This window comes from Pan troglodytes, chromosome 18 (genome assembly GCF_028858775.2).
Source record: "Pan troglodytes isolate AG18354 chromosome 18, NHGRI_mPanTro3-v2.0_pri, whole genome shotgun sequence".
NCBI lineage: Eukaryota > Metazoa > Chordata > Mammalia > Primates > Hominidae > Pan > Pan troglodytes.
In genome coordinates, this window is record NC_072416.2 from 62,779,987 (window position 1) to 62,806,584 (window position 26,598).

Here is a 26,598-nt window from a genome sequence, read left to right on the forward strand (position 1 = left end):
TAAATGGAACTGGAGGCCACTAACCTAAGTGAAATGCCTCGGAAAAAGAAAGTAAAAAATCGCATGTTCTCACTTATAAGTGAGAGCTAAACAATGGCTACACATGGACACACAGAGTAGAATAATAAACATTGGAGAGTTCAATAGGTGGGAGGGTAGGAGAGAGGTGAGAGATGAATTACCACCTATTGGGTACAATATACACTATTTGAGTGATGGTACATGGAAAGCCCAGATTTCACCACTACACAATGTATCCATGTAACATAACTGCACCTGTACCTTGTAAATCTATTTTATAAAAAGAAAACAAAAGAGAATGTTTGTATAGCAAACATCACTCTGAAAAGAAGTTCAGGTTTCTTACTGTCCAGTATAATAATGATAATGTCTACCTTCAGCGTAAAAAGCAGGCATGCACAATGCCAATTATAAAAGTCTTAGGTTCCCTATACTTAGTGTTAACCTCCTATAATGCAGGTTATTGCATGTTCAGGAGTCATCCTGAGGGGACTGAGGATATGGGAACTGGAAATAAAAATGTTACTCTATCTAGGGCTATTGCTGTAATAGTCTTTTGTCTCTGAACCAGGAGATGCATGTCTTTTGCTAGCACTCATGAGGCTATGGCAGGATAACTTGCAGGATAAAATCTATCCCATTTAATTTCTTAGCATCTAGATTTCTCCCAACATCTAGAAATGCCAGGAGAAAGTGCAGTAGAGAGAACATCACATCGGGAGTCAGTATAGCTGGCTGTGATAGTTACTAGCATTGTGGCCTTGGACAAGTCACATAAGCTTGCTAAACTTCAGTTACTTTACCATGAATGTGAGGACAATAAAACATGCCCTACCTGGCAAGAGAAGGAAGAAGAAGGAGAGGGAGAGGGTGACAGAGAGGGAGAAAGACAAGGAGAAGGAAGAGGAAGTGAAGGAGGAAGATGAAGTGGAGGAGGAGGAGGGGGAGAAGGAGGAGGAGAAGGAAGTGAAAAGAAAGAAGAAAAAGCAGGAGGAAGAGGAGGAGATGAAATTTAAATGCACGTTTGAGAAGAGATTTTGAAAAGCATTGGAAACTCACCCACTTCAATATGCACCCGTATCTCCATCCACAAAAAAATTAGAAAATTTATGAGTCTTTCCCTGTAGTTCAGTTTCATTTGGCTGATTTCTTCTGGAGGTGGGGAAAATAAAGAGCCTGAAATAACCAGACCCTCCCTTCCCCAACCCTAAGGTCCCATCAGGCAGACTCATTTTCTGGAGAGGAGAGAGTGAGGGGCTCCCTATCCAGGAATGAGGAAATCTCTAGTCAGGATCAGCAGGCAAATTTTATTTCCAGAGTTTATTTCCCATTAACAAGACTTGACAGCAGTTCTATTTTTTTTCACAGTAAATATGTGCCCCTGTTAATTAATATCATTTTCAATAACAACAAATATTAATCAAAACTTCTCTATAGCCAGTAGTACCCCAAATACTCAAACACACAGGCTCTATTAAGCAAATGTATGGACTGGGTGTGGTGGCTCATGCCAGTACTCACATCACTTTGTGCGGCTGAGGCAGGAGGATCATTTTAGCCCAGGATTTTGAGACCTCATCTCTACAAAAAAAAGGTTTTCTTAGTTAGCCAGGCATGTTGGCACAACCTGTAATCCCAGCTACTCGAGATGCTGAGGTGAGAGAGTGACTCAAGCCTGGGAGACTGAGGATCCAGGGAGCCATCACCTCCCCAGTGCACTCTAGCCTAGGCAACAGAAGAGGACCCTGTCTCAAAAAAGAAATAAAATAAAAATTTATGCACAACTTTTATTTTTTCCATCAAGATTTCACATATTGCTACCCAATTACATTCAAAACCCCTCCTCAAACCAACCCTCCCTCAAAGTGGAACAAGCCAGACCTCGAATGGCTTCCCTTCTGTTGTAGTTTCCTTCACTTATATCTGGTTTTCTTATCATCATATCATTAACATAATGAGGGAGGGTGGTTGTTGCCAGGGCAACCAGCTGGGGTTAGTTTTTGTTGAAATTTCAGTGCCTCATGGATAAACACCAACCATGTTGAGCTTTAGTCTCATCTTTTGCTTATGGTGGCAAGTATGCAAATACTAATACGTTCTCATCTTCTCTTTCTTCTTGCTTTCTCCACCCTCCCTTCCTCTTGTCTTGCTGTTGCTTTTCCTCCTACTACTCCTGGAAATCCTTTCTTGTTTGTGTGTTTGATTGTTATTACTCCCCAAGCTCTCTTTGAACTATACACTTAATAACAACTCATTTTGTATCTAACCAACACTGATTGCACTGCCTCCTTCAACACAATGAATTATAGTTTAGAGAAACACAATTTGGATTACCTACCCAATAGCTTTCATAATTTTATTTCCATCAACTCTTATTCTTACTTTAATGATTTTAGCCTTGTGCTGAAGACATTTATAAAATAACAGGGTTTGTGCTGCTTTATGTTGTTCTAATATGTATTTAAATAAGTATGTTACAATTAAGACTCAATCATCCAGTGCCCCCTAAATTTATCCTGTATGTGTCTGTAGGTACTCTTGAAGCATAGCCTGCTTTAAATGCATGTGTTTTCTTCCTCACTTTTAAGAGCTTTCTGTATATAAAAAAATTCCTCTTCTCATGTTATCTCTTTTTTTCACACATTAATGAAGTTGGAGAATTTCCTTACATTTCTTTAGGGAACAGAAATTCTAGATCTTATACAAGCCACTCGAGTCATAATGAACTACGTATGGGTCCCTGAACACAAAAGACTACTTCATTTGATAGGGTCCTTATTTATTCTCTTCCCTCTTCCTGTTAATACCCTTCCCAATTTTGTACTTTATTTGAAAATTTTCAAAATTCCTCTAAGATAATGTCACCTTTTTCAGGGAGCCATCCAGTCTCTGGTTTGGTTTGACGACTCACTTTTTGCTCTCAGTGCACCTTAAGGTACACGTAAGATAGTAATTATGAAATCATATTTTTATGTGTGTAAATACAACGTCAGATGAATTCATCAAAGAGTGCCTGAGGAATCCAAAGCTTGCCTTAAATTACCCCTGTGTCCTCAGGGCCTATTATCACATCTGGCACAGAGAAGTGGCCCAACAAATGGATGGAAACTGAATCAGTTGCATTTTCTTTCTCATCCTTATAGTGTCTTCCCAGATGTAAATTGAAGGCATCACCCTTAATTGTTTTAAAACCAATTCCAAGCAGTCGTCGGATTCCCAACAGCACAATTTCTCCTGCCTCCTCTTTCTATTTTCATGAGTCCTTAACATTTAACTCTTTGGACTTGGATACTGGGAGGATTTATATATTGAAGAAAGTGGAAGACCCACAGAAATGTGTCTGGTATTTATATTTTGTTTTCCAAACAGATGGCAAATTGGGAAGATCCACATTCGATATACTAGGAAACACTTTCTCCTCATTCAGGACTTAGGTTTCCCAATGTTCACTATATATTTGTGCTGTCAAGAGAAAGAAACCCATCTTCGATTTCTCATGGATTTACTGACAGTGAAAGTGGGATGCCCTGAGGAGGAGTAGGGTGGAGCTGTGAGCTTCCCATGGGACCCTCCAGGGAGTGAGTTTCTGGCATCAGAAGTTTGAGTTGCCGAAGGTCTCCATTGGCTCTGATCATTGTAATTATCTGCCAAAACAGCCAGCTTAGAGTAGTCTCTTCCCATCTTCTGCTTGCAACAATGTCTATACCATACATCTGGACAAGCAACACTAATTACCTTAACCATTTTAGCCTTTCTTAGACACACACTAGCAACACAGGCACTATAGCCTGAACCACCATTCTCTGCCCTCTCTCCACTTGAAACTCATTGGTCCCAAACTCTTCGCTTAATCCAACAGCAGGAGTACAACCCTGGGATTCTGTGCTTGCACCTGACTACAGAGTGAGACATCCTGAATGCAAACCCCAACTCAGCCACTTTTAGCTGTTATTTAACTTCTCCATGACTTGGTTTCCATATGCCTCAAATAGAGCAACAATATCTAATTCAAGATACCTATTTGAAAAGTAAAATATGCTAGTTCATAAATCATGCTCAGTTACAATTTTTATATATTCTATCTTCATTTATGTTGGTTAAAAAAAAGATAGGGAAAATCTTGGCATTTATTCTGTTAGCTACTTTCAGGATTATGGGAGCCTCATGATATGAGGCCACTAAGAGGTAAATTTATTTTTATTCTACAAAAGAAGAAATTGAGGCTCAGAGAAGTTAAGAATTTTGCCAGAGTTCATACTTTTAGTGAAAACCACAAGTCATGATTAAAACCCAGGTTTCTCTGAATTCAAAGCTGTGTTAGTTATTTTCTTCACTCTTATCAAGCTATGTGTGTGACTCTCTTGCAGCATTCTTTATATGGCTCTGAAGTTGTCTATCTGTTTGTATAGCAAGACCTTGAGTCCTGGAGGACAGGGATCCCTGATCACCTTCCTCAGCTTAGTCTTGCCCAGTGCCTGACATGGAAGGAGTAGGGGTACCATAAATATCAATCAAAAAGTAAGGCAATAAATTCTTCTTCTCACACACTCCTCCACGATGTATTGCAGTGCTTTCTGTTTTCAGGAGTTTCCCCAGACTGATTCCCAAGCCTTCTAATGGAAAACACTACTTTCCCAGTGAGAAATTGGGAAGTGAGCTAAACAAAAGTAAAACTATCATCAAACATGCTGACTTTTCCTTTGGCTTCAATATGACCTGCCCTTTCCAAAGGGAAGATCAGCGGTGGGGACTGCGCTCACTTGAAACAGGTGTTCCCACCAGGCAGACCTGTGTTGAAACTCTGTCTTGCCATTTACAGGCTCTATGCTCCTGGGTGAGCCACTGGCCTCCCATGAGTCACACTTTTCTCATCTGTAACATGTGATATTAATCCTCATATCAGCTTAATTATGAACATGAGCGATTCCAGCACACACCAGGCACTGCATAATATCTGTGCCTTCAATGACACTTTCTCTACCACTGTATCCCCAATCCCATAAATTGGTTTAAGCTGGGTGAGTTCTCACAATTGAATGAGTGCCCCAAGATGAGCATTATTCCTCGGTACAGGCCTCCAACATAGGCCCTGCCAATAACCCCTGGGACCACCTCCCACTCCCCAGGGTGCATTCCACTGACCCATGCATTCCACAATGCCAAGTCCCCTTCATGCCCCACTGTTTTGTGGGTTCCAGTCATAACCTAAAAAGACAGACTGGGGGCTACATGAGCCATTCACATTTTTCCTAAAGGAAAATGTGCCTTGTTGATAAGATTGAACTAACATTTGCTCACCATTTAAGGTATACCTAGCCCTCTATTAATGTTTTACACTGACATGAACTCATTTAATGCTCATAATGACCACAGCAGTTGGGATTATTATCTCCATTTTATAAATGAGACCCTCAAGATTCAGGGAAGTTCTGAATTTGTGCATTTATTTTATACATATTTACTGAAGACCTTTCATACAGCCAGGAGTCATATAACTTGAAGGGACCATAAAGATCAACTGGTAAGGAAGCATGTTACTTGAGTTCACAACCTAGTCCTATAACCCTGAGCAATGTGCTTCAAGTCACTGTACCTCTGTTTTTTCATCTCTACAGTGGAGGTTGAGTTTTGATGAGATTTCAATACATGAGATGCAGAATGAAAAACATTTAGCAAGTGTCTGGCATACAGAAATGTTCAAACTGTGTTCACTATAGTTAAAAAGAGATGGTAAGAAACAGTACAGGAATTCAAAGATTGAAAACAAGTAAACAAATAGTTGGTTTATGTTTCACAGTGGAGAAATTAACAAGAGTCAGTGCATATGTAAAGGTGGAGATAATCAACTCTGCTAGAGAAAAGGAAGCCTCCAAGTTCACGTGACTCCTAGGTTAGCAGATGTGCAAATTTACTAGAGTCCTAGGCCAATATTCAAGGACACATGCTGCCTTCAAGATGGACACGACTTTCCTCACAGCTCTACTGTTAAGGAGTGCTCAGTACATGTCGCTAATAACTCTCTGCAGAATTAAATAAAAATACACTCTGGGTCCAAAATTGTCTCTGGCAAGGATGTAGAAATGCATTCAATAAATGCATAATGATTCTATAAAAGCTCTGGAAACTGCTTCCTAGAGAAAAAAATTTAAAAGTGCATGCATATTAGTACATTTCACAGGTAATGAGGGAGACAGCCACTTCAGGCCCACAGGTCCAGAAAAACCTAGCTAGTCTGAAAATCTCACCCAAAATTATATAAAGAGAGGGAAGGCAAATCTAATCGTCAGAAATATCATCTCAAAACTCTGAATTCATTCGTCAGTTGTTTTTCTCCTCAAATAATGTTCTTTTGGAGGGTATTTTCAAGGATAGTTTCTCCTGAGAAAATATCACTGACTGACATTTAGAAATAATACAATTTCCAGTTATGAGCCATCCTTTGCATTGTGTCCGTTTTAACAAGAAAGAGAAAGAGAGGTGATAGGAAAGGGAGTGATAAGTGGTGTTCATATCCAAGGGGGAGAGGACACAGGAGAGTTTACTTTTGAAAAATAAAATGGGCTTACCCATTGTACGAGGACATTCTTGGATTGCTATAAATAGCTTTGTACCTTTAGCTATAAGGAAATGCTAGAGACTGGGTGATTTATAAAGCAAAGAGTTCTAATTGGTTCATGGTTCTGCAGGCTTTACAGGAAGCATGGTGCTGGCATCTATTCAGCTTCTAGAGAGGTCTCGGAAAGCTTACCATCATGGTGGAAGGAAAAGGGGGAGCAGGCATGTGATGTTGCAAAAGCAGGAGCAAGAGAGAGAGAGGTGCCACACACCTTTAAATAACCAGATTTCATGAGAACTCACTCACTATCATGAGGACAGCATCAAGGGGACAGCGTTAAGCCCTTCATGAGAAATTCACCCCCATGAGCCAGTCACCTCCCACCAGGCCCCACCAACAATACTAGAGATTATAATTCAACATGTGATTTGGGTGGGGACACATATAAAAACTATATTCATTTATTACTGATAGGAAGAGATGCTTACAACATGACGACACAGTGCTGAGTACCTTAGGGAGTTTTTTCACTAACTCCTCACCCCAGGTAAGATGGATATAATTTTCCGGATTTTTGAAATGTGGAAACTGGGGCAAAAAGTAACGTACCCAAGATCACTTGCAAAGTCAGAATTCAGATCCAGGACTCTAGATTTTTTAAACCACATTTAAAATCATGATAGTGTTTCTAGTTTACTCAGATTCCCTTGAAAGGTGTCAGGGCTAAGGATAGACAAGCACATACCTTAGAAAGCCCGCACAGAAAGTGTCAGATCCACAGGCTCCTCATGTGACATAAACCTTGGTGCAATTTAGTATTTGCTGGTGTCTAGGTTCTAATGTGTCTTCTTCTCACTTATAGGAAAAGGTTGAGTAGGGGGATGGAGGGTAATGTTTGATTTGGTTTGGATGGAAGTTTTCTCTTGTCTGTGTTGAACAGAAAACTGCCCCTGTCCTGGCATGCAAAGTGCGATTCTGTTATTGTCAGATGTCTTAAGTGGGTTTATATTATTGTTCTCTGTTAATCATTTTCAGAGAGGAAGAAGGGCATGGAACTTAAAGTCTGAGAACTTGACATAGAAATAGAATACATAAAAGGAATGATGACATTTAACCCACAGGCCTGTTCTGGGAATAGGACACACACAGGTTTGTGTTTGCAAAGATTCTGGGAGGGCCCCTGGCACATAGTAAGCACTTCATGAATTCTCATCTCCTTCTTCTGTGTCAAAGCAGGATAAGGACTTTTAGAGGAATTAGTAAAGAATAAAAATGAAATAGACTATGCTGTTGAGCACTGTATTTAATTTTAAAAAAATCTTGTTAGGAAATGAATGGAAAATGTTTCTGCATTTGCAGTAGAGCAGAAAACAAGGCAATTATGGATATCAAGAATTGACTGTAATCACAAGTCACAGATAAAGAATTACAGCATTGGCTCCTAAAGGGAAGGGAGGAGATGAAGTTTGGATTAGAGTTCAAATAGATTTGAGGAGATGAGAGAGAACATGACAACTATTTTGGGGTTACTTTAGTAGGAAAACTTAATATGGAGTAGCGGAAAGAACATAGACTTGACCTAAAGTTTCCTGAAACAGACTGTTGAAAAAGTTAATAAATAATTTCAGAAAATACTTTATTGTCAATGTCATCATCAGCATAAACCATCTATTGATTTTTTCCCAGATACATATGACTGTTTAAATAACAATTAGCAAGTGATTACTATGTGTTAGACACTACTAACGTGTTATTCTATTTAATCTTCTTAGGAACCTTTTACGGTAGATATTATTCAGATGTTATGGTTCAACGAGATGAATCTCAGAATTGAGTGCTCCTCTTCAAGAATAAGTAATTTAAACATGGAAGTATAGAGATTACTTGATATACATTGAAAAGCTAATATATGCTGGTTATTTTGCACATATTGACTCATTTGATCATCAAAACGACACATGACTTAAATGTTATCACATCCTTTTTACACATTTGGAAATGGAGTTTCACAGAGTTACAGAAATTTGCCCCAAATCACATGATTATAAATGGCAGAGGCACAAATTGAGTCCTAGTTTGTTTGATTCTGCCAAGACACAACCCAAGAAACCTGGTACATCTCTTGTGATCATAACATATATTCTTAGTTTAAGACTCTCAGTCTCAGAGGAAAATCAATGATGAAAGTCAAGCCTAATGGCCCAGTCCTTTTTCTTTCAACACAGTCTGAATGTATTCATGTATGGTCATTTGTTGTACGTAATCATCATCAACCTGCCAGATAAACAGCTAATTATTTTGGTTGTGTTATAAGCAAATAAACTTGGCCGTGTGTAATTTGACAAATGGGGCCTGATCAACAGAGAAACAATTGTTCCAAGCTTGCAAACTCCCAGGAGTCTAATGAGCAATGGTTTACTGAATGAGCAATTGCAAAACAAAGAAATTACATTAGTGTGGTTTCTTTAGGAATAAAGAGCAATCCATTGGCTTTCACGCCTTTGTAATAAAGAAATTTGTTAGCTGTGGATTGGGCAGTAGAAAAAGCACACAGAGAATGCATATACCTTTAACCTGACTGTTTCTGACACTACAACACTTCCGGGGCACATCCTCTCTCACTGCCCTCTGGAACTACATAAATACCAGAACTTTTACCCTCGCTTGCCTAGCCAAAGATAACACCCTCAGCACCTAGCCAAAGGCTTTCTTTGGGAGCAGATGCTTGTGTTTTTGAATGACTGGAGGACTCAGGTTATGTTTGAGCCTGTAAAATAGGATGTATGGTGCTTAATGTGTGAAGAGATGAGCTTTGGTCTTGATCAGATCTGAATTTGAATCCAGTCTCTTTTACTTACTAGCCATGTGCTTTTGGACAAGTGGCTCAACTCTTTTCAGCAAATGTGTCTCATCTATGGATAGATAGAGTAAAATTTTTTCATTTCTCTCAAGATCTTTGAAAGTATTAACTAAAATAAAAGTAAAAAATCAAACTAGAACACTGTGTTAGGCCATTCACACATTGCTATTGATGGCAGCAATGGGCCACCTGAAATGGCCGCTGCCAAGACACTGGCTGCAGCAGGGGAGGTGAGGCTGGGCCGGATACTCCATGGAACCAGCAGGAGCCAGAAACAAGTGGGAGTCCCACCCTCCTGGGCACAGCTGCAGCCTCCCAGTTGTGGCTGTGGACCCAGGACTCCCTGTGCTCTTGCGGGCTGGGAGGAGACAGTAGCCCCACTCTCCTGAGTGCAGCTGCAGCCACCCAAACTGCAGCTGTGGACCCAGGCATCTCTGCACTCTCAGGGGCCTGGGAAGGCCCCCCTAACCCCTGCAAGCTCAGACGTGTCTGTTCCCGCTGCCTGGTCTCTTCCTGCTCCTGCACCTGTTCCAATCTCAGAGTGAGATTGGGGCCAAGCCTGGGTGTTGTAGCAGCACGGTGAGGTGTGTGCATGCTTTGGGAAGCGCTGACACACCAGCCCCCTGCTGCCTCGGCCCCCTCCAGACTTTGAGCACCAACAAGCATGGGAGGAAGGTCAAGGTGGTGCTGAGGGCAGCTTGGTGCTGGCCTGCAGCTGCCTAGCAGCATGAACAGCCTGGGTGCCATGAATAGCAGCAGGAGGCAGACAGGCTCCTGGGTAGAAGAGGGTGGGTCACCACTGAAGCTCCACCTTCAAGCTGGGGAAGGCTTGAAGCCTGGGGGCCCGGCTGCCAGTCCTGCAGACTGGAGTGGGAACTTGTGGTGCGTTTTCCAGGACCACCTATGGCCTCCCATGGACCAATCGGTGCCCACTTCCTCCCCTCTGAGGCCCATGAAAGCCCTGTACTCAGCCAGACTTGAGGAGACAATGACTAGGTATGGAGAGCAACTACCTACCCCCGTGTCTCCTCTCTACTTGGAGCTGAACACTAGACAAGACAACCTGCTTGTGGGGAGAAGCTACCCAATGCAGGCCTCCTCTGAACCCTTCTGTCACTCAATAAAGCTCCTTTTTGCCTTGCTCACCTTCCACTTGTCTGTGGACCTCATTCTTCATAGACACAGGACAAAAATCCAGGACCCACAAAATGGTGGGGCTAAAAGAGCTGTAACACAAACAGGGCTGAAACATCCCCCTGGCTCACCACATTGCAGAAGGACAGAAGAAAGAAACAAACAGAGAATAGCTGCAGCCCTTCGGGGAGTCCACACCTAGGAGCTCCCTAAGCTAGGGCTATGACACCCTCTTTGGGACTCTGGTTCCTGGTATCTCTAAGCTTCTGAATGTCACTGCATTCCCTGGTGCCAGCCATGGAAGCTGCTTGTGGTATGCTTGGTCCAGCCACAGCCTGACAGGAAGCCTCGCAGGGAGCTGGCACCTGTGCTGGCACCTGAAACTGCTTGCCCTACTGAAGTCAGCGTGCCCGTCTGTACGCAGTGTCTGGACGCCATGCTCAGTCATTCACACGCCCCTCACCGCTCCACTCGCTCTTGGCAGGCATGGGATCTAGGCCGGTAGGATAAGCCGAGTGCTGCCTGCCACACCAAATGGGTGGAACGATCCCAGCAAGTCTGAGCAAAACTCAAGCAAAGGCATCGCTGGCAACAGAGGTTTCCAGCCAGAAAAGCATCAACCCAAGAATCCCATGACACTATAGAGAAATACCTGAGGCTGTATAATTTGTAAGAAATGAATTTTAATTGGCTCACAGTGCAGCAGGCTGTACAAGCATGGTGCCTGCATCTGCCTGGCTTCTGAGGAGGCTTCAGGGAGCTTTTACCCATACTGGAAAGTGAAGCAGGAAGGGGTACATCATATGGCAAAAGCAGGAGGAAGAGGCAGCAGGAGGGAGATGCCACACACTTAAACAACCAGATCTTGTGAGTATTCACTCACTATTGTAAGGACAGTACCAAGCCATGAGGGATCCACCTCCGTGACCCAAGCACCTCCTACCACACCCTACCTCCAACATTGGAGCTTACATTTTAGCATTAGGTTTGCGGGGGGACAAATATCCAAACTATATCAAACACCATGCTGATAATTTGGGTGTGTGTATGTACATGTGCGTGTGCATGTATGTGTGTATGTGCATGTACTTGTGTGTGTGTGTGTATGTATGTACGTGTTTGTGTGTATGCCTGATGTTGATATTTAGGGAAGACAAATCAAGTTGATTGGCAATGAGAAGTATGTCCCAGCAAAGTCACATCCCAATCACGGCTATGTTTATCCATTTTGTAATTTCCCTGAAATTTTTACAAGATGAGGAACTAGGGAAGCAGGATCAACCACAGAGCAGAGTAAATACAGCTAAACGGCTTTGAACAGATTCGGCTTATGCTCTTGTAAGTAGCTTATTCACTCCAGTTTTAGGAAAACAGGAAGTAATAAGATTAAAGTTCCAAAGCTCAAATGAAAACATAATGTCAAATCTAGTCCAAGTAGGATTTAGGTTCAGAAAAGAGATTGAAATAGTCCATAAAATTAAAAGAAAATGAATAAGCTTATAATAAGTCTGAGGTACACAGTCTCCTTATATTTTGTAAATTCTTAGTGGAGCACTACATGGAAAATAATAAACTGAGAGAGTTTATTTAGGAAGCCCTGTGCTGAGCAGAAGATATGGGCCAGGCATTTTCAGGATATGTACACTAAAGTTTCATGCACAGTATCTGCCATTAGGGACTCAGTAAGGAATAGAGCAGTGGCTTGCAAACTTTTTGATCATAGTGCACTCAGTAGGGCCAAAAAACCTCTAGACCTGCATATTTATCTCATTCTCATTTGGAAGTATTCAATTATACCACAGAATTGGAGAGAAATGTCCATACGTTGCTCATTATTTGTTTCCTCAGATACTTTACATATACATAACTACAAAACAAAGTAATTCAAACTTTCAAATGAACAATTACCTTTATCAATTGTGTAACACAAGTTATTTAAGTGGTAAAATTTCAGATGGAGTCTCTTACCAATCAAAAACTAGTGTATAAGCACATTTGGACTAATTATTGACATCTGTTACAGAAATAGGTATAGGTACTATTATATTTAAACATATTTAAGCTGCAGTTTATACTAATATTAAAGTTCAATTATAAGAATGTATTAAAAATATACATTACTATCCCTCTAAGGACAATTGAAACAGCACACTGTAAACAAAATTGCTAATGAGGAAATTAAACTAATAGTGATTTGCAACATAAAGTAAAACCGGCATAAATTCCTCCACCAGTTCAAGGCAAAACTGGGGTTACGTCAGAGATGAATTTTTTTTCAAGTTATGAAATTCTCAAAATCTATTTGTAGGTGTGCACATTAGGAGGTGTAAAACTTTCAAAGAATGACATAAGTCAAACTTCTCAGAAAATTACTGACTAGTCCTCAGGGAATTCTAACTTTTATGAGGCATTCTTACTTTTAGAAGCCATTATGAACACACTGAGTGGATTACTAGCAAATAACATTCAGCTGTCTATTTACAAGAAAAACAAAATAAAGCACAGATCATTTATCAGCACGTTACGTGCATGTACTCATAGACGCAGGACAATAAAAATAAATAATAGCTTATACTTACTTACCACTGAGTATGTGCTACACACTGTTCTAAGTGCTTTGCGGGCATTTATTTATTTTAAAATTATATTTTATTGTGGTAAGAAAGTTAAGCATGAGACCTACCCTTTAACAAAATTTTAAGTGTGTAGTACATTGTTGTTAGTAATAGGCACAATTTTGTACAGCAGACCTTTATAAGTTATTCATCTTTCTTAACTGAAAACGTATGCCCTTGATTAGTAACTCTTCATTCCAGGCTCCGGCAGCCACTTCTCTCCAGGCCCTGGCAGCCATCATTCCACTCTTTTATCCTATAAATCTGACTATTTCAGATAACTCTTTTAAGTGGAACCATGCAGTATTTTTCCTTCTGTAACTGACTTATTTCACTTAGCATAATTGTCCTCAAAGTTTATTCATGTTGCCACATATTGCAGAATTTCCTTCTTTTTAAAGTCTGAATAATATCCCATTACATGTATATAACACAATTCTTTATTCATTCATCTTTCTATGAAAATTTAAGTTGTTTCCACATCTTTGTTATTGTGAATAGTGCTGCAATGAATACAAGAGGGCTAATAACTATTGGAGATCTTGATTTTAATTTGTTTGGGTAAATACTCAGAAGTAGGATTGTGGGATCATACGGTAACTCAATTTTTAATTGTTTTAGGAACCTCCATACTGTTGTCCATAGAGGTTACACTACTTTGCATTCCTACTAATGGAAAAGGCTTGCAATTTCTCCACATCCTCGCCAATGCTTGTTCTCTTTTATCTTTGCTATCCTAACAGTTGTGAGTTGATATCATCGTGGTTTTGATTTTCATTTTCCTCATGATTTGTTACATTGAGCATCTTTTTGATACCTGTTGCCAATTAGGCTGTGTTCTTTAGAGAAGAATTGTGTATTCAAATTATGAGCTCGTTTTAAAAATTCAGATTATTCGTTATTTTGCTGTTGAGTGGTGGGGGGATCTTACGTATTTGAAAATTATCCCCTTGACAAATATATGTTTTGAAAATATTTTCTCACACTTCATAGGTTATCTTTTCACTCTCAAATGTTTCATTAGCTTTGCAGAAGCTTTTTTGTTTGATGTCATCACAATGATTATTTTTGCTTTTTTTTATTATGCTTTTGGTGTCAGATCAATAAAAATGATTGCCTAGGCCAATGCCATAAACCTTTTCTCCTGTGTTTTCTTCTAGGAGTTTTACAATTTTAGGTTTTATATGTAAACATTTAATCCATTTTGAGTTGATTTTTGTGTACAGCCTAGTAGTTCAATTTCATTCTTTTGTGTATGTATATCCAATTTTTCCAAAACCATTTATTGAAGATACCATTCTTTCCCTATTGTGTATTTGTGACACCCTTATCTAAGGTCAGTTGACTATACATACATGCATTTATTTTTGGGCTCTCTCTTTGGTTCCATTCATCTATATGTCTGTTTTATACCATTACAATACTGTCTTAAATACTACAGCTTTGTAATATATTTTGAAATCAGGAAGGGTGATCTCTAGCTTTGTTTTTTCTCAAGATGGATAGGAAGAATCAATATCATGAAAATGGCCATACTGCCCAAGGTAATTTATAGATTCAATGCCATCCCCATTAAGCTACCAATGACTTTCTTCACAGAATTGGAAAAAACTACTTTAAAGTTCATATGGAACCAAAAAAGAGCCTGCATTGCCAAGTCAATCCCAAGCCAAAAGAACAAAGCTGGAGGCATCATGCTACCTGACTTCAGACTATACTACAAGGCTACAGTAACCAAAACAGCATGGTACTGGTACCAAAACAGAGATATAGACAAATGGAACAGAACAGAGCCCTCAGAAATAATACCACACATCTACAACCATCTGATCTTTGACAAACCTGACAAAAACAAGAAATGGGGAAATGATTCCCTATTTAATAAATGGTGCTGGGAAAACTGGCTAGTCATATGTAGAAAGCTGAAACTGGATCCCTTCCTTACACCTTATACAAAAATTAATTCAAGATGGATTAAAGACTTAAATGTTATACCTAAAGCCATAAAAGCCCTAGAAGAAAACCTAGGCAATACCATTCAGGACATAGGCATGGGCAAAGACTTCATGTCTAAAACACCAAAAGCAGTGGCAACCAAAGCCAAAATTGACAAATGGGATCTAATTAAACTCAACAGCTTCTGCACAGCAAAAGAAACTACCATTAGAGTGAACAGGCAACCTACAGAATGGGAGAAAATTTTTGCAATCTACTCATCTGACAAAGGGCTAATATCCAGAATCTACAAAGAACTCAAACAAATTTACAAGAAAAAAACAAACAACGCCATCAGAAAGTGGGCAAAGGATATGAACAGACACTTCTCAAAAGAAGACATTTATGCAGCCAAAAGACACATGAAAAAATGCTCATCATCACTGGCCATCAGAGAAATACAAATCAAAACCACAATGAGACACCATCTCACACCAGTTAGAATGGCAATCATTAAAAAGTCAGGAAACAACAGGTGCTGGAGAGGATGTGGAGAAATAGGAACACTTTTACACTGTTGGTGGGACTGTAAACTAGTTCAACCATTGTGAAAGTCAGTGTGGCAATTCCTCAGGGATCTAGAACTAGAAATACCATTTGACCCAGCCATCCCATTACTGGGTACATACCCAAAGGATTATAAATCATGCTGCTATAAAGACACATACACACGTATATTCATTGTGGCACTATTCACAATAGCAAAGACTTGGAACCAACTCAAATGTCCAACAATGATAGACTGGATTAAGAAAATGTGGCACATACACACCATGGAATACTATGCAGCCATAAAAAATGATGAGTTCATGTCCTTTGTAGGGACATGGATGAAGCTGGAAACCATCATTCTCAGCAAACTATCGCAAGGACAAAAAACCAAACACCATGTGTTCTCACTCATAGGTGGGAATTGAACAATGAGAACACATGGACACAGGAAGGGGAACATCACACACTGGTGCCTGTTATGGGGTGAAGGGAGAGGGGGGATAGCATTAGAAGGTATACCTAATGTAAATGACGAGTTAATGGGTGCAGCACACCAACATGGCACATGTATACATATGTAACAAACCTGCACATTGTGCACATGTACCCTAGAACTTAAAGTATAATAAATAAATAAATAAATAAACAAATAAATAATTTGGTTATTTGGGTTTCTGTGTGATTCCATAGAAGTTTTATTGTTCTTTTTTACTTTCTGTGAAAATACCATTGGAATTTTAATACGAATGGCACTGAATCTGTAGATTCTTTTGGGTAGTATATAACTGTAACAATATTGTCTTTCAGTTCATGAACAAGAGACACCTTTCCATTTGTCTTGTTTAATATTTTGCATCAATGTTTTGTAGTTTCCAGTTTATGTCTTTTACCTCCTCAGTTAAGTTTATTTCTAAGTACATTATTTATTTTAGTCCTATTGTAAATAGAATTGTCTTTCTAATTTCCTTTCCAGATAGTTTAATATTAGTACATAAAATTTACAACTGATTTTGTATGTTGTATTGATTTTGTATGATTTTGTGTCCTGCAGCTTTACAGAATTTGTCTACAGTTCTAACAGGTTTTTTAATAATGGAGTTTCTAAAGTTTCTACATAATATCATATCATTTACAGACAGGGACAAATTTACTGCTTTCTTTCTGATTCGTGTATATATATATTTAATTTGTCTTGCCTAATTGCTCTGGCTAGGACTTCCAGTACTACACTGAATAGAAGTGGTGAGAGTGGGCATTCTTGCCTTGTTCCAGATCTTTGAGAAAAAGCTTTCAGTTTATCACTAATATAGTTGGGACATGTGTCCCTACCCAAATCTCATGTTGAATTGTAATGCCTAATATTGGAGGTGGAGCCTGGTAGGAGGTGACTGATTCGTGGCAGTGAATTTCTCATGAATGATTTAGCACCATCACTTTGGTGTGATTCTCATGATAGTGAGTGAGTTCTCACAAGATCTGGCTGTTTAAAAGTGTGTGGCACCTACCTCCCTCTCTCTCTTGCCCATGCTCTGGTCATGTGATATGTCTGCTCTACCTTCACCTTCTGTCATGATTGTTAAGTTTCCTGAAGCATCCCTAGAAGCTGAGCAGATGCCAGCATCATGCTTTCTGTACAGCCTGCAGAACTGTGAGCCAATTACACTTTTTTCCTTTATAAATTACCCCATCTCAGAAATTCTTCATAGCAATGCAGGAATGGCTTAATACAATCACCATTGAGAGTGATGTCATAACTCCTCAATACTATAAATGAAGTAGGTAGTAATATCAACTCATTTAAGGCAAGGAAAAAAGAGATTGCATATTCTTACCTGGACTGAGAGATTTCTGTTTAAATCCTGTCACTCTGCTCATTTTCTGACATTCACAAGTTTGAAACAAAGTAACACTTGTAAAATTCTTTCACTTAGAGCCAGATGCATAGTAGGTACTATTAGCTAATCTGAATCTGAAATTGAATTTGGCAAGAAAGAAAAAGAATATTAAAATTCTGTACGACTTTCATATCTAACTAAATCAAAATACACTTTCCTCTTGTGTGTTTTTGAGACATTTTCCATTATGCTTTGCAATATCTTTGTGTTATGAGCAAGTGCTTAATATATAGATATAGATACAGATGCAGCTCTATTAACGTACGTACTTTAAATGTAGAAAAAGTGTTTCTTCTTACTAGATCATACAAATTAACTGGATAGTGGATAGAATTCAGTATTGATTCACTTAAAGTGGAAAGTATTGAAGCATTGTATACTTAATTTTGCATTCACCATGGGAAATACATGGGAGATATTTATGGATGTCTGCATGTGATTTGATTAAGAGCTGCCATTCTGAAAGGTGGATATTATTCATCATATTGCCTTTATAGTAGTGGAAAATAGAAAACCATCAGGAGCAGGTTGGTCGCTAAACAGGCCCCCAGATAGGAATATTGGTAAAGTCAACATAAGTTCAATGTCAGCTTCTCAAGCTGAAGTCAAAAAACCTCATCGTGCATCCACATATCAGACTCAGGGCCACTATCTGTCATTAATCAAGTCCCCCAAACATTGAAGAATACAATGTTCCAGATTATTAAGTAAAAATAAGAATTATGACTGACAAAGGGCATTAAATGCAAATGCAAGCATTTGAGTCAGTAAATCCTCTGATTATGGAAACTCTTTCAAATAATGAACAATAGGTCTATTAATTCATTTATTCATTCACTCAAGAGGTTGAGCTACATACTTGAGATGCAATGTTTAGCAAAAGTGGAAACTCTCTGTCATCTGGAACTTTATAAATTAGCTGAAGTGTTAGATGTACAGTAAAAATGCACAAATAACTATAAAATTACATCTGTGTAAATAGACATAAAGAAGTACATGTCATAAAGCTGTGTGAGCCTCAGGCAATATAAAGGTGGTTTATTTACTTGTCCTCAACTACAAAAGCCTGTTGAACTCATGCCTCCATTTTCATAGATAAAAAAATTCCTATAGTCAGGACTTCACTTAACTTGGAAAAGGAACACTTACAATTCTCCATATAATAAGCCCATGTTTCTGTATTTTCTTTCTTTTTTATAAAGGTATACGTGTGCCATTTTTAATAATCCTTATTTTATGGAGTTTTTTTTTTCAGCCAATTGCTTAATTACCTGTGTGGATGACATATAATTATACCTTGAACTTAATATATAACTTGAAAATATATTTGAATTATTCTCTGGTTATCTAAGATTATTGATTAAATTTTCTGTCTATATTCCCTGAACTGACTATACCTCTTCACTTGTCATGTTCCTAATTGAGATGTTAATAAAATCAACTCGATTAGAAATAAGAGTCACACCTGTGCTGTTCCTGCTACCATTGTTGATCAAAAAATCATAATAAAAATCATGAATACTATTCACTTTTTAGAATGGCAGAGACCTTTGCTGTTCCTGACTGTGTTTTCGATATATTTTCTGCAAATAACTGAATTCATCTATCAGGTGATGGCTCTACCAGAGTTGGAACGGTCATGACCTTTCAGCTAAATTCACCAATGGTTTATGTCCAAATATAATGCTGTGTCTTACCTGGAGGTGGAGCAGGCTGACTAATGGCCCTTCCATTTCCTTTAACTATGTGTTGAGCAGGGTGGTCACAATGAGTTTCCAAGGACCATTTCACAGAAATCTACACACAAGTGTTCACATGTTGATTCCCAGAACTGTCTGTGTAGTGCATTACCTAAACAGTCAAGGGCAGAAGGAACAATAACACATGAATTATTTCCCTTGGAAAAATCAGATAGTTAAAATTCATTTGAATTCTCAGAAAATAACACCTGATTTCCTTACCTCATTTTCTAACTGCTGCCAATAAGGTTTGGTCTGAAAAGTGGGTGGAGTGAAATCAAGAATGACATGGGTTGATGTTCATGGATGTATTCTTCTACCAGTGGAAATGTTTATAAAACTAAACAAAATGTTCAAAGGGGAGTGTGCATGATTTATTTGTCTATAATACAGTCCGGCAACTCTCACAGTAGAGCCAACTGAGGAACTTCTATTGATTTCCATTGTTGTGAAGATATTTTAGACCTCAAAATTAAAGAGATGGAGCAAGTTGCAGCCTTTTGGGGAAATGAGTTCATCATTTGGAGGCTGCTTGGCTACGTGGCATATGCAAGAGAGTAAGAAAAATATACGTCTTCTATTTCAAGTATCTAGATATTTGAAAATCACCCCATGCTGAAATTTGCCATGGAACCAGCCATGCCATTCTCATTAAGTTTACAATGCCTATTGTTAAAAGAAATAGTTCGTACTGTGGGGAGAAAATTATACCCAGCAATTCCAGCCTGTAATAGTCTGCAAAAATAACTCCTAATTGACTGTTGAGAGTAATGATAACATGATTTAAAACATAACGTTGGCACCAGAAAATTTATTGCAGAAGACCAATCTGAGGGTTGAGCTGTCAGTAAAGCAACCCATTGAATTTTTCCAAGCTAATTCAAATAAAAACGGTAAGATTAAAAGTGATAACACAGTGCCAATGAGATAAGAATTTCTGCAAAATTAGATTACAGCCTTTTTGTGACCATAAAAACCATATTATCCTTGACATTGCTAAATCAATCACTGCAAGAATATTATCTTTACAAGTTAAACTACTGCTTCTTAGATTGAACCTGAAGAGTCTGGTCTGTTTTTCTGCTATTTGAGAAACAGAAGTGATGCTTCTTTTACATATATTTTGTCTGAAGAGGGATGAATGCTTTGCAAGCAGCTTTGTGACAAAGAAATCACACCATTTACCCATAACGTCACCAAAGGTATCATTTAGATTCAAAGGAAAAAAAAAAAGAAACATTTGCAGAGTATTAAATTGTGAAATGCAATAACATCTACAACTTGTCATTTGGTCACTTATTGACATCCCATCACAATTTGTTAAAACCTAAGTTTATTTTTGTCTTTGTGCAACATAGGTAAGCATTTCCAGAAAACTCTGTTCATTCCTCAGCAATTCAGACATCTTTGATGAATAGTTTTTATTTAGGATACTGTTTTCCCTGTGGAGTGAGGAATTATCTTTATGTCCCTGTTCTGAGTGTTCAGTAGGACAAAAAAGAACAAGAGAATAATCTTCTGTTTATGCAAACATGAAATTCTAGACAATAGGTTTAAGACCATAACATCTTGACCACTGACTTCTCTGAAGCAAAATGCACATGATAAGAACATAGACTCTTATGGGACCTGAAGTTGAATTCTGTCTACATTTCAGGGTAGCAATATGAGTTTGGTGAAGCCAGGTAACTGCTCTTCCCTGAGTTTCTTATCAGTAAAAAGTGTATAATAATTTTGATAGGGTTGGTGTGAGAATTAAATTAAATACAAATCATGAAGCTTGACACATAGAAAGCACTTGGCACATTGAATTATCATTATTAACATTATCATCTTCATCCATATCATTTGTGCTTCAAAACTATATTAACTAAATTACTATGTATTAAAATATGATGTCTTGTTTAAAATACCAAATCTTTGAGCATGCTGTTTTTTCTATCTGAAAGACCTCCAGATGTAAAGATGGCCTGGAAAATATTCATCAACATACAAGATTTACTTTTAAATATTTAAAAAGCAATAGATAGGTGGAGATAATTGATTCATCTTTGATTATCCTGGCAGATGAATTGATGCTATTTTCTTTCGATCTACTTCACAGGGCTTATGGGAACACTAACTTTGGACTTTCACTCGGCATGTAAGCATTCTCTAGCTTCTCTTTCTACCTAATAGAGTTTGAATTCCTTGGAGATAACTCCAGAATCCAACATGTAGTAGGTGTTGAAGTATGCTTCTTAAAGAAGAGGCTGTTTTTATGATATTTTGTTAGCTTTTAAAATCGACTTTATTTTTTTAGAACAGTTTTAGGTTCAGAACAAAATTGAGTGGAAAGTATAGCGTTCCCACATACCTTCTGCCCCGTACACATACAGAGTTCTTCAATATGAACAAGCAACACTAGAGTGGTCCATTTGTTACAATCAATGAACATAAATTAACACATTGTTGTCACAAAAAGTCCACAGTTTTCATTAAGATTCACTCTTGGTGTTGCATATTGTATGTGTTTGGAAAAATACACAATGATATAGGCCTACAGTTATAGAATCATACAGAATTAGTTTGATGAAAATCTTAGCTTGCACTGAAATTCCTCTGTGCTCTGCCGAATCCATAGTTCCTTTCCTTCTAAATCCTTATGACCACTGATTTTATTACTGCCTCCATAATTTTCCCTTTTTCAGAATGTCATGTACTTAGAATCATATAGCCTGTAGCCTGTGAAGATTGGCTTCTTTCATTAATAAAATGCATTTAAGTTTCTTCCATATCTTTTCATGTTTTGATAGCTTATTTCTTCTTTGCACTGAATAATATTCCATTGTCTGGAAGAACCACGGTTTATTTATCTATTCACCTACTGAAGGACATCTTGGTTGCTTCCAAGTTTTCACAATTACGAATAAAGCTGTTATAAACATTGTGGGCAGGTTTCTGTGTGGACATAAGTTTTTTATTTATTTGGATAAATACCAAGGATCATGATTGTTGGATCATGTTGTAAGAGTATGTTTAGTTTTGTATATGTTTAGTTTTATAAGAAGCTGCCAGCCTGTCTTTTAAAATAGCTGTTCCACTTTGCATCCACACCAGCAATGAATTCGGGTTTCCGTTGTTTCACATGCCGGCTAGCATTTGGTGTGGTCAGTGTTTTAGCTTTTGGACATTCTAATAGGTATGCACTACTATCTTATTGTAGCTTTAATTTACAATTTTCTAATGACATACGATGTTGAGCAACTTTTCATAAGTTATTTGCCCTCTAAATATCTTTTTTAGTGCAGTGTCTTCTCAGGTCTTTGGCCTGGTTTTTAATTGATTCCTTTGTTTGCTTGTTTCCTTATTGCTGATTTTTAAGGGATTTTTACATAGTTTTGTTCCTTATTAGGTATGTATTTTTCAAGTAATGCTCCTCATCTGTGTTTTATTGTTTTATTCCCTTGACAGGTCTTTTGCAGAGCGGAAGTTTGGGTTGTTAAAATTTTAGTAAAGCCTAGTTTATCAATTATTTTTATCATAGAACATATCTTTGGTCTTTCATCAAAAAAGTTATTACAATACCCAAAGTCATCTAGATTTTCTGTTATGTTATCTTCTAGGAGTTTTATAATTTTGTATTATATATAGTTCTGTGATCTATTTTGAGTTAATTTTTTGAAGAGTGTATTACAGAATGAATTATAGTCCCCCTAAAAAATTCATGAGATGAAACTCTAACCATCAACGTGACTCTATTTGGAGAAAGAGCCTTGAAGGAGGTAATTACGTTTAAATTAGGTCATGAGGGTGCATCTCGAATCAAACTGCACTAGTGTCTTTATAAGAAGAGGAAGAGATACAAAGAGTGTACGCACAGATAAAAAAGCCATGTGAAATCCACAGCAAAAAGGCAGATGTCTAAAAGCCAAGAAGAAAGGCCTCTAGAGAAACCAAACCTACTGACACCTTAATCTTGGACTTCCAGGCCCCAGATCTGTAAGAATACAAATTTCTGTAGTTTAAACTAACCAATCAGTTATATTCAGTTATAGAGGCCCTCAATTGACTACTACCAGTTATAACCATTCTGTTTAGATTTTTTTTTATGTAAATGTCCAATTGTTCTAGCACAATTTTTGGAAAATGCTATCATTTCTCAATTGCATTATTTTAGCTCCTTTGCTAAAGATCAGGTGGCTATATTTCTGTGGGTCTATTGCTAGTATTTATTTTGTTTCTTTGATTTGCTTGTCTATTCTTTCATAAATACCATCTTGTCTTGATTACTGTAGCTTTATAGTAAATCTTGAAACTGGAGAGTGTCAGTTCTACTTTAATATTGTGTTGGCTCTTCTAGGTCCTTTGCCTTTCCATATAAGCTATAAAATCAGTTTGTCAATATTCATAAAATAATTTGCTGAGATTTTAATTGAGACTTCAATGAATAGTTCAAATTAGAAAGAACTGACATCTTGAAAATATTGAGTCTTCCTATTTACAAACATGAAATATCCCTCTATTTATTTAGTTTACTTTTGATTTCTTTCATCAGCGTTTCAATGTTCTCTTCATATAGATATTACACATATTTTGTTGGATTTATACCTAAGTATTTTTATTTTGGGGGATGCTAACGTAAACAGTATTGTGTTTTTAATTTCAAATTCTACTTGTTCATTGCTGGTTTATAGAAATGTGATTGGCTTTTGCATGTACATCTTGTATCCTTCAACCTTGCTACAATTGCTTATTAGTTGCAAGAGTGTTGTTGTTGATTATTTAAGCCCCTCCCACAAAAATTCATGAAATGAAACCCTAACCTTCAATGTGATTGTATATGCAGATTTTATGCATAAAAATGTTATCTGTAAATAAATAGTTTTATTTATTTCATCCTATCTGTATACATTTTATTTCCTTTTCTTCTCTTATTGCATTAGCTAGTATTTTTAGTATGAGTATTAAAAGGAGTGATGTTGTCTTGTTCTTAATCTGAGTGGAAAAGCTAGTTCCTCGACACATTTTGTTCTTTTTTTGTAATGATTTCATATGCGATAGTCATACTTGGCCAAAAAAAAATACTTCAAATTGAGTTCATTGGGTGTATTTTCAAGGGCCTATTTTCAGCCACAAATTACCTCACAGTCTTACTTATGAATCACTTAGAAAGCAGCATGTCTTTGGTAGGGTCTATTTGTTAGTCCAATTAAAATTCACTTCAGGAATGGAATATACCACATTTCTCTTCACCACTTAGTATTATAGCATCTTGACTTTAAGAATTTGATCATTGTATTTATATTTTTACTTCATATTTTACTTCAGATTTTGTATTCTTTAACAAGAATGATAAAACATATAATCTAACAAAATCCCACCCCCTTTTATTCTGCCTTTCTTGTAATGTAAATGCTAATTAGATTGTAAATTAAAAGGTAAAGAAAGTATAACAATGATTATTCAATATGTCCCTCTTTTAGACAAGTGAATGGCTTGGTTGAAAATTAACCATACAAATTTAGTATGAAGTACTTAGGAAAGAGTACTCTAAGTTTAGGCGACAAAAATAAAAACAACAACTACTTCATATACATATAAAATATATTGAGAGACAAATTGTTTTGATTTAAATTCTAAGGTAGTAAAAGTAATCTAATAATTCATAAATTGTTGTTGAGCTCCATATATCAGGTTTCTCATTTATTGTAATTTTGTTGTATGAAGGTCACAATTAAGAAAATGTTTTTCTTACTGTGCATTTTCAATTCCTTTATGGGCAGAAGTAGTATGTATTACTTATAGCCAGAAAGAAATTGGTCATTTATTCTATCTGTGATAACTAAAAGATTCTGAAAGCTGTTTCAAGATTTTTTTATTTTTAAAGTACAATTAATGATATTTCCAGATAGTAACTTTGGTGCATTATTAAAAGCATGAAACCTAAATAAGCTATTTTATATTCATCTTGCAACTCAGGTAAATATACTAAATTAGGAACTTAAAAATATATTTCATGGCTCTAATTTGGTTGGTTATATAAGAAAGAGAAAGTGCATGAAGCTGCAAAATATGAGCATATTCTCTGACTTTCCTTTTATTAACAAATAGAGTATAAAAGTCAATGTATTTTATTTTAGTTTTTCATTCCATTTTTAAAGTATGGTTTTAAACCTCCTTAATCTTTAAAATGATGCTATTTATTTCTGATTTGTGGCAGTGTCAGGGAAACATAAGAAAGTAGACCCACAATGGTTAATATATTGAAGACATTGTTTGCTTTGAGTGTTTCCTTATATGCAGTAAATTCTACCAGATATCGTAACCTTGAGCATCACCTGTATTTGATTGCTTAGAATTCCAAATCTGATTCATAAAATCACCTCCAGTGTGAGACTGGGTTTACTATGTAATTTTTCTTTTCAAATAGGCCATTATTGTAGTCTCCCACCTAAACCCTAAGTATGCTGTTATTAACTTGCTTTTAAGTTCTTCAATAAAGCAACATTTAGGATGTATATAAAACACTGCATTTTTATTAAACAGCCCTAAAGGAAGGAAAGGCTATTTTAATGTGGCATCAACAGTGTGGTTCTGTGGTTCTATTCAATTAGCATTGGCTTGCCAACCTCTTTAAGTACTGGCACCATGTCCAAGTGTGCTTATTAGCAGCTTTTCTCTTTTCTATATATTTCCCCCCATATCTTTAAGCTCCGGTAAGAATATATCATAGATTTTTTTCAAGTTAAGTAAAACCTGTCTCCATCTTTCTCTGTCCTTGTCTTTCATACACACACAGTCCTTGCCTTCTAAGGATATATAACATTCAGATAGAGAGAGATAGATGATAGATAGATAGATAGATAGATAGATAGATAGATAGATAGATACACAGACAGACAGAGGTATATATAGAAGCATAAACAGACATGAACTAGGGCAATATAAATGGTGACATAGAAAAGATAATACATTTTAAAACTTTTTTAAAATTTCAAATTAATAGTATTCAATGATTAATTGATGTGTAGGTGAGCCAACATTAGAAGTCAAAAATAATTATCTAATTTCTGGTTTGGATGGCAGCAAGTTTAAGATCCATATATAAAATAATTAGCAAGTTAAATTGGAATATGTATAAATATAGCTAAATTTTATTTATTTAGGGCTTAGTGTGCGTAAACACTTTACATGCACTGTCCTATTTAATCCTCAAAACATTAGAATAAGGAAAGTGAAACCCAGGGAGTTAAGAAACATGACAATGGTCATATCTATAATACATACTTAGCAGGATTCATGGCCAGAC

At 37.2% G+C, this 26,598-nt stretch overlaps 2 long non-coding RNA genes across 9 annotated transcripts in view; one reads left to right on the forward strand and one right to left on the reverse strand.

Moving 5' to 3' along the window:
- The window catches only part of LOC134808819 (uncharacterized), a 234,065-nt gene that overhangs the window by 172,742 nt on the left and 34,725 nt on the right, over positions 1-26,598 (forward strand). Inside the window, exons 6-7 of one of the 2 annotated variants that reach the window (XR_010152636.1) lie at positions 21,412-21,450; positions 22,761-24,185. This is a non-coding gene — a long non-coding RNA (uncharacterized LOC134808819). Of the gene's footprint in view, positions 1-21,411; positions 21,451-22,760; positions 24,186-26,598 lie in introns of those variants that run through there. The other variant, XR_010152635.1, reaches the window with a different exon arrangement.
- LOC134808818 (uncharacterized) overlaps positions 1-26,598 on the reverse strand; it is a 243,714-nt gene that overhangs the window by 56,092 nt on the left and 161,024 nt on the right. For 5 of the 7 annotated variants that reach the window (XR_010152629.1, XR_010152628.1, XR_010152634.1 and 2 more), the window contains 3 exons: positions 19,266-19,419; positions 17,506-17,642; positions 1,543-1,602 (listed from right to left, as the gene is read on the reverse strand). This is a non-coding gene — a long non-coding RNA (uncharacterized LOC134808818). Of the gene's footprint in view, positions 1-1,080; positions 1,174-1,542; positions 1,603-17,505; positions 17,643-19,265; positions 19,420-26,598 lie in introns of all 7 variants that reach the window. The other 2 variants (XR_010152631.1, XR_010152633.1) reach the window with 1 other exon arrangement.